The sequence below is a fragment of the Nicotiana tabacum genome, chromosome 21 (genome assembly GCF_000715075.1).
Source record: "Nicotiana tabacum cultivar K326 chromosome 21, ASM71507v2, whole genome shotgun sequence".
Classification (NCBI taxonomy): domain Eukaryota; kingdom Viridiplantae; phylum Streptophyta; class Magnoliopsida; order Solanales; family Solanaceae; genus Nicotiana; species Nicotiana tabacum.
Window position 1 is genome coordinate 64,348,459 of NC_134100.1, and position 9,118 is coordinate 64,357,576.

The 9,118-nt window shown below is 40.4% G+C and overlaps 1 non-coding gene across 1 annotated transcript; it reads right to left on the reverse strand.

The window, feature by feature from the left end:
- Positions 1–6,676: 6,676 nt before the first annotated feature.
- LOC142175632 (small nucleolar RNA R71) lies at positions 6,677–6,783 on the reverse strand. The gene has a single exon (XR_012704728.1). It is a non-coding gene; the product is annotated as a small nucleolar RNA R71 (small nucleolar RNA).
- Between the last annotated feature and the right edge of the window lie 2,335 nt (positions 6,784–9,118).

Consider the following 9,118-nt stretch of genomic DNA (forward strand, 5'->3'; position numbering starts at 1 on the left):
CTAGTGTTGGTTTTGCCTTCTTGGTTCAAGGATGTATGCCATGCATTGTGACGCTTTACGCGTTGGGTTGGGTTGTATATTGATGCCAGAGAGGAGAGTTATTGCATATGTTTCTCGTTAGTTGAAGCCTAGAAGAATTACCCTGTGCATGATTTGGAGTTGGTTGCGATAGTTCGTACTCTCAAGATATGGAGGTATTATCTTTATGGAGTGTCATGTGAGGTTTACACCGATCACTATAGCTTGCATCATCTATTTAAGCAAAAGGATCTTAATCTGAGGCAACACAAATGGCTTGAGATACTAAAGGACTATGATATCACCATTCTTTATCATCTGAGCATGGCGAATATGGTCACGGATGCCTTGAGAAGAAAGGCCATGAGTATGGGTAGTTTGGCGTTCATTCCAGCAGAGGAGAGGCCATTGGCTTGGGACATTCAGTCCTTAGCTAACCGACTTATGAGGTTAGATATTTCGGAGCCCAGCCGAGTTCTTACATGTGTTGTGGCTCAGTTTCCTTAATTCGAGCGGATTAAGGCTCGTCAGTGTGATGATTCGCACTTGATGGTCCTTATAGAGACGGTACTACGAGGTGATGCCAAGTAGGTAACTATTGGAGATGATGGTGTTCTGTGACTCCAAGGTCACTTATGTGTTCTTAATGTTGATGGCCTAAAGGAGTCGATTCTAGAGGAGGCACACTGTTCATGTTATTCCATTCATCCACGTGCCACGAAGATATATCGTGGCTTGAGCTAGAATTACTGGTGGTCGCGGATGAAGATGGACATAGTTGAGTATGTGTCGAGATGTTTGAATTGACAGTAGGTTAAGTATGGGCACCAGAGGCCAGGTGGCTTACTTCAACATATGGTAATACCGGAGTAGATTTAGGAGCGCATCACCATGGATTTCATGGTTGGTCTACCACAAACGTTTGTGTCATTATCTATAGACTGACCAAGTATGTGCACTTTATTCAGGTGATGACTACATATACTTCGCAGAGGTTGGCCCAAATTTATATCCAGGATATCATCCGGTTGCATGGCATGCCTATTTCCATTATTCTAGATCGATGCAATCAGTTCACTTCGCATTTCTGGAGAGCAGTACAGAGTGAGTTGGGTACCTGGGTAGAGCTCAGCATGGCCTTTTATCCGCAGATCGACGGGCAGTCGGAGTGGACAATTTAGATCAGGAGGATATGCTCAAAGCATGTATGATTGACTTCGGAGGGTAGTGGGACTGATTCTTACAGTTGGCTGAGCATGCTTATAACAACAACTATCATTCCAGCATCGATATGGCTCCCTTTGAGGCCTGGTATGGTCGACAATGTTGTTCCCCCATCGGTTGGTTTGATCTCGATGAGGCTAGGTTATATGATATTTATTTGGTAAAGATGCCTTGGATAAGGTAAAGTTGATTCAGGAACGGCTTGGAACAACACAGTCCAAGTAGAACAATTACACATATCAGAAAGCACGTGATTTGTCATTTATGGTGGGCGAGAAGGTACTATTGAATGTCTCGTCAATGAAGAATATCATGAGATTCGAGAGGAGAGGCAAGATGAGTCTCAGGTTCATCAGTTCGTTTGAGGTTTTGGAGCGAGTTGGTGAGGTTGCATACATGCTTTCTTTTACCTCCTAGCCTATCGGGAGTTCATTCGGTATTTCACGTGTCTATGCTCTTGAGATACCATGAAAATAGGTCACATGTGTTGGATTATAACACATTTTAGATGGATAAGAGCTTGACTTATGAGGAGCAATCAATTGCCATTGTTGTATGGAAGGTTCACAGGTTGAGATCTAAGGAGATTGCAGCTATGAAGGTTCAGTGAAGTGGTCAGCTAGTCTAGGAGGTGACTGGGGATACCGAGGAGGACATGCGTAGTAGATATGCACACTTATTTGGCACTTCAAGTATGATTCTAAACTCATTCGAGGAAGAACATTTATTTAAGAGGTGGAGAATGTAATGACCCGACCGGTCTTTTTGCTTTATAGAACCTCGTTTCCCTATTTGAGACTTCCCATATGTACCTTTTCTGTTTTATGACTTACGGCGGTTGGATTGATTTTGGAAGAGATCGGGTTGAATTCGGAACACTTAGTTCCATAATAGTGGCCTAAGGTAACCAAGTTTGACTTAATCAACACTTTGAGTAAACGAACTCGAAATCGGAATTTGAAGGTTCCAATAAGTTTGTATGGAGATTTTGGACTTAGACGTATGTACATATGGAGTTTTGGGTGGACCGAGAGTGTTTCAGTGCTTCTTGTTGGAAGTTGGCATTTTGATGTTTTTATAGTTTTTTAAGTTTGACTTGGGGTGGAATTTGGTGTTATCAAACCCCATTTGACATTCCGAGTGTGGAGGTAGGTTCGTTTTTTCATATTGGACATGTGTGTCAAATTTAGTGTCATTCCGAGTTGTCTAGATATGATTCGTCGTGTTCGTAGTTAGTTGGAAGAAATTTCAAGTTTAGAACTTGATTAGTTTTTTTGTGGTGCGAATCTTTGTTTCAATGTTAATTAGTGTATCCTGAGACCTCGAGTAGGTCCGAATTATGTTTATGGACTTGTTGGTATGATCAGACAATGTCCCGAGTGGCTCGGGTGAGTTTTGGACAACCCAAAGCAAGGTTGAAGTTGGCAGATTTTGATGTTATCTAGTGTGAATCACGATCGCGGAGGTGCTACGCGATCATGTAGTGTTATGTGGTGTTGGGGGCGAGTTGTTCTTCGTGCTCACAGATAAAGGGTCGCGATTTTAGAAGGGAGGTTGCCTGAGCTTCGCATTCACGTGGAGAGGGTCGCGAACAAGATGGGTAACAGGGGCTGGCCTGGGCTAGGCGCTTGTTTTTCGTGATCACGTAAAGCTTTACACAATCATGTTGTATTAAGTTCTGGGGGTTGGTATTTTGGCCTTCGCATTCGCATAGGATTGGGTTGTCGTGTGATTTATTTTTTCTTTGTCTTTTGTTAGTTTCGTTTACGCTGCTGTAGAGTAGTTGATGGATCTATAGATCGCTTGAGCACACTCTCAATAGCATAGAAGGAAATTCCAGTGGTGGCAGTTTTGGCTTTCGCGATCGCGGTGGTACTTCCACGATCGCGAAGAGGAAGGAACTGGGTAGAATATAAGTTTCATTTCAGGACTTAGGCTTTTTATCATATTGTTTCTTGGCTTTGGCGATTTGGGAGCTTTTTGGAGGGCCATTTCATCAAGTATCACTAGGAAAGTGATTGCTACTTATTCTGAGTAAAATACATGGATTAGGTATGTATTTTAACATGGAAATTAATAGAATTATGGAATTTTGTTAAAAACCTAGCATTTGGAGAAAATGAGACTTGACCGCAAAATCGGTTATGGAATTGGTTATTAATAATATATTGGGGTTCATGATGTCATGAGTAATATTTATCTTCGAAAATTTCTGGAATCTGGGCGCGTGGGCCTGGTGGTGACTTTTGTTGACTTTCCAACTGGGGTTGAGAATTGATTCTAACAGTTAAATTACGAGTTCTTGAGCATATATTGATTGATTTGCACGTCCCTTTGACTAGTTTCGAGTTGCTCTGCGTCGATTTGAGGTGTTAGTGAAGTGTTGGAACCGGGTGGTGGACTTGAAAGCAAGGTAAGTATCTTGCCTAATCTTATAAGAGGAAATATTCTCCGTAGGCACTCTATTTGTTATGTGCTACATGTATGGGTTCTACGTAGGTATGAGGTGACAAGTGTCCGCGCATAAGCTAGATTCTTGGTTATGTCCGAGCAGAATTAGACCTACATCATGCCTTAACTTTTATACTTGAATTAATCTTGCCTGTGTGATTACTTGAATTCATAACTAAGCTTGATACTAGAATTTACGTATTTAACCGATCCTATTTACTTTATGTTTTGGCGGGATATTATATTATCAGTAACAATAATGCTTTCTCTGCATTCCCATCCTCATGTTGTGTTTATGTGATCGGTAGTTTCATTTTTTCTTGACTCACACGTATCTTCGCGAGTGGGGCTAGTGGCCCGATGAAAGTTTCTCTATTTCTATGGGATTAGACCATTCACCTCAGTAGTGTTGTGGATATCCTTATGGGGGCAGGTTCGCCTTGACAATATTATGAGATGCATCTATAGATCGGGCCGTACGACCTCGACGGTATTGTGTAACACTAATTACTATTATGTTGAGAATGTTATGCATATTTACCTGTTTTGCTGCTACTAGTTATGCTTCATACTTGTCTACTTTTATATACTTTGTTATTGGACCACTAGTAAGTCTCGACGTCGACCCCTCACCACAACTTCTTCGAGGTTAATCTAGATACTTATTGAGTACACATTGATTACGTACTCATACTATACTTCTTCACTAACTGGGTATGTACTGGGACAGGTACATCAGGTGGTCCCTCAGGCGCGTAATCACATCAGTTGGACACTTAGTGTGAGCTGATTTCCGTGCTATGACCCGCAGCACCCGGAGTCTCCTTCCCCCTATGTTTATTTTATTCTGTCCATTTCCATTCCAGATAGTAGTTGTAGTAGTTTTGTATATTCTACTAGATGCCCATGCACTTGTGCACATAGTTTTGGGAATTTTTAGTAGATGTTCATGGTTGTGCCTGAAATTTATATCATTTCATTGTATTTTTTGTTCATATTTCGTGACTTAGTAAGAATAAAGTATTTTATCATGGTTTCCCCTCTATTATTGTAATTCCTGATTTTAAAAAGTGTTATGAACGATTGTTGTGCTGATAGTTTACCGTTGGCTTGCCTAACGGTACCGTTGGGTGCCATTTTTGTCACACCCCAAACCGGAGGAGCACGACGGGCACTCAGGCCTACCTCACCGAGAAACAACATAACCTGCATCCATAACCATACTATCATGCGTAAATGGGCCGAAAAGGCTGCCATGAGATAATATGATAAAATATGAAAGAAAACTCGACAAATGACAACCCAAAATGATATACAAGCTTATATACATGAGGCATATGGGCCTAAAAGGATGCCATGACCATCATTTTACATAACATCTGTCTACAAGCCTCTAAGGAGTATATAAACATCATAAGGTCAAGAGAAGGCCCCCCATACCCAACTATGTACATATATGCAACCATCACACCTACCAACTCACTAGACAACTCCAGAAGAAAGGAGCGTGACAACCTTCAGTTGAGTTGAGCCACCTATTGTGAAGTATCATCTGAATCATTATATGTAACTCGGGCATAAAACACAGAACCCCAGCAAGGGGTCGTAAGTACGAAAGATGAACTGAATATGTAAGGTAGGTAAAGCACGTAAATAGAAGATGAAATATGAAAGAAGAGTACAAAAGTCAACCTAAAACTCAGAACACGCCTCTGAGGGCATACACTGTCACAGTCATGGATATATATGCATGTCTGTAAAAAGCAAGCCACTCGATGAGGCCATATAATATAGTATCAAGCCACTTTTTGGGGCAAAGCATGTCATATCATAACATACCCGGACCTCGAAGAGGACTCGGTCATACTCGGACTATAAAAGGACTCGGTAATATCTCATAACATACTCGGCCTCAAAGAGGACTCGATTATACCCGACCACAAAGGGCTCGGTAATACCCAACTGATTATTGGTTGCACAATAGGTGCCAAACCCGTCCTACTATAGCGTGGTTCGGTAGAGTAAAATTTATACATACATATAAGTGTAATGCAAGATATGACTCTGAAGGGCCTTATGGATCTGATCGGAGTGACTCAAGGTTGTTATCCTCCGATTATCGTTATGTAACTGTGTCTGTATCAATTGTCCGAGAGTCAACAAGTATCGTAACCGTAGTTAGTAGAATTAATTAAATAAAAATCACCTTGAAATTTTTCCTGACTCGATAAATTAGAAATTGCTTGATTTAGTTGATAATTGATCACAAGTCCTCGTGGTAACGATACAATACTCACTCTTTATTACTTAGTTAACCATATACTTGCGTGTGCGATTTAGGGTAACAAGGTTTTTTGCGCCGTTGCTGGGGACTTAGATATTAATTGCTTTACTGTATTAAGCTTTACTACTCATCAAGTTAAGTTTTTAATCTTCTTTTTGGTTGGGTGTTTGATCACAGGTACTTTGCTTGAATGCAACGGGTTAGAAGCTAGGATAGACTACAGGATTTTGACCCAGAACCTAAGAGGGCATTTCGTAGAAGGTTGAGAGAAGCTCGGGAAGCAAATAGTCTACAAGCACTCATTCAACCTCTAGTTTAAATGGTAGATGAACACCCATTGGCGGTACAAGAGGTGGCTATGCCCGGAATTTCTAATGTCACCTCTAGTATAGTTAAGCCTAGGATCACTGGGCATTTCAAGCTTAAGTAGAGTATGATCTAGTTACTTCATGCAAATGGACAGTTTATGGGACTGCCACATGATGACCCCCAACAATATATTCTGAATTTTCTGGAGATTAGTGATACTTATTTCACTAACGGGGTAACATCTGATTATGTTAGGCTCACATTGTTCCCTTTTCTCTGTTGGGAGAGGCCAAGAGATGGTTGAAATCTGAGCCAGCTTACTCTATAGCATCATGGAATGATTTGTCTCGCAAATTCTTGGCTAGGTTCTTTCCTTCTGGTAAAATCGCAAGGATAAGAAATGAGATAGTTGCATTCAAACAGAGAGAAGGTGGATCACTTTATGCAGCCTGGGAGCGATTCAAGGGGCTACTAAGAGACTGTCCACACCATAACCAAACCACGAAGTACTGACTCACACTTTTATTGAAGGTATTCACCCTAAAAAAAATAGTGGTAGACGCAGCAACTGGTGGTCAAGTATTAGAAAAGAGCTTTGATGAGATTTATGCACCGCTGAACAAGTTTTCCAAAATCAACCCAGATTAGCAAGGGGAAGCAAGTAGACACACAGTCCAGAAAGTTGCTGGGGTACTTGAATTGGATGTTGTATCATCATTATTTGCACAGGTAGCATCTTTAGCAAATCAAAACAGAAAGATGAATACGGTTCAGAACCAACAACAATTCCAACCAATGCAACAGGTTCAACCAGTACAACAAGTGCAGGTGTTATGCGAAATCTGCGGCGAGGGCCATACCAGTGATGTCTGTCCAGTGAATCCAGAATCTGTTTACTTTATGGGGAATGCAAATAGAGGACAAATAAATCAGAATCAATTTGACAATACTTATAATCCTAATTGGAGGAACCACCCAAATTTCTCATATGGTAGAAATTAAGGAGCTCAAAATCAACTCAGACCATAAGGCCAACACCAGAATTTTCAACCACCACAGGTTGTTCAATCAGTAAATCCGATGGGTAATATTGAGGAGATGCTAAGGAAAATTATGGCTGATAATCAAAATCAAGCTACTCCTATTCGAAATCTAGGGCAAAAAATGGGGCAACTTGCTAGTTCTCAAAATAATATGCCAGTTGGGTCTCTTCCTAGTGATACTGAGCCTAATCCTAAAGCTCAAGTCAATGTGGTTACCTTGAGAAATGGAAGATTATTAGGAGAAGTTCCAAAGAAAAAGAAGTATACGACTAGTCATGAAGGAGAATTAGTTCCCAAGCCAGTTGAAGAGAATGAGAAAGAGAGCGAAAGATCAAAGCCAATAATTGTGACAAGGCCACCACCTCCATTTCCACAAAGACTGTAGAAGCAAAAGGATGATGCTAAGTACAAGAATTCTTAGATATTCTGAGCCAAGTGCGTGTGAATTTGCCTTTGGTGAAAATTTTGCAGGAAGTGCCTAAGTATGCAAAGTATCTAAAAGATATTGTGGCAAACAAGCGAAGACATACTGAGTTTGAAACAATTGCACTTATTGAAGAGTGTAGTGCTAGAGTTCAGAGTAAACTTTCTCCTAAGATGAAGGATCCTGGTAGTTTCACAATTCCCCTGTCTTTTGGGAAACAAAAAAGTGGTAGAGCCCTATGTGATTTAGGGGCTAGTATAAATATGATGCCATCATCTTTGTTCAAGCAACTAGGATTGGGGGCCCTTAGACCTACTACAATCACCTTACAGTTGGCAGATAGGTCACTAGTGAATGCCGGAAGGAATTATTGAGGATGTGCTAGTGAGAGTGGGAAAGTTTATTCTTCTTGCTAATTTTATTGTTCTTGATTATGAGGCAGATGAGGAAGTGCCCATTATTTTGGGGCGACCGTTCTTAGCTACTGGTGGAGCGATTATTGATGTGAGGGAAGGGAAGTTGAAGATGAGAGTTGATGATGGAGAGCATGTTTGAGCTTAAGTGTAGGGTCATCCCGACCCTAAATATTGAGGATCATGTTGCTAGCTAGGCCCTAGAGGGTCTCAGGGAGTATTTCTCATCCTTGTTTTAATATTTTTCTCTATGATCATGCATCGAGGACTAATGCATAACACAAGTGGGGTGGGAAAATTACTTTCTGAGTATAATGGTATAAAAACAAAATTCTCATTATATGTTTTTTAACCAGTAGCTAGAAGTAGTCTAGTTTAGAGTAGTTTCTTCAATCAAAATACAAAAACAAATTTAGAAAAAGATCAGACTTTTCCTGACGATGGAAGTTCTGAATCTGGGGGAACACTTCACTATATATTAATATGTTGGAACCCTCTTTATATTACTAAAAATAATAATGTTTTTTAACAGTTTGAGGAATGGAAGCTGAACTTAGAGCTCGCTTCTTCAAGTTCACTTTCCGCTTGCTGCTTTTCATTTTGATAGGAGTAGCTCCAAGCTGAGTGTAAGGATAAGGTCGAGATAGTCTTGGAAATTCATCTACCTTGTTTGTGAGGTATTATTATTAGAATTCACATTATCTCTTGGACAACTTTCTTAAGGGATTAAGGTCCGATTAAACCAATCCATCAAAATGTAACTACATCTCTTCCCCTTTCAAGTACTATCTTGTAATCTTTCACTACAACACCACAACCAACATGTAATTAACCTTAAACACAACCAAAAGGATGTTAAACATACCTTAGGCAGCAGATAAAATTAAAACCCTTTGCTTAACTTAGCTCACCATCATCCTTATTCACATCACAACACCAAAGAGGGGTAGGT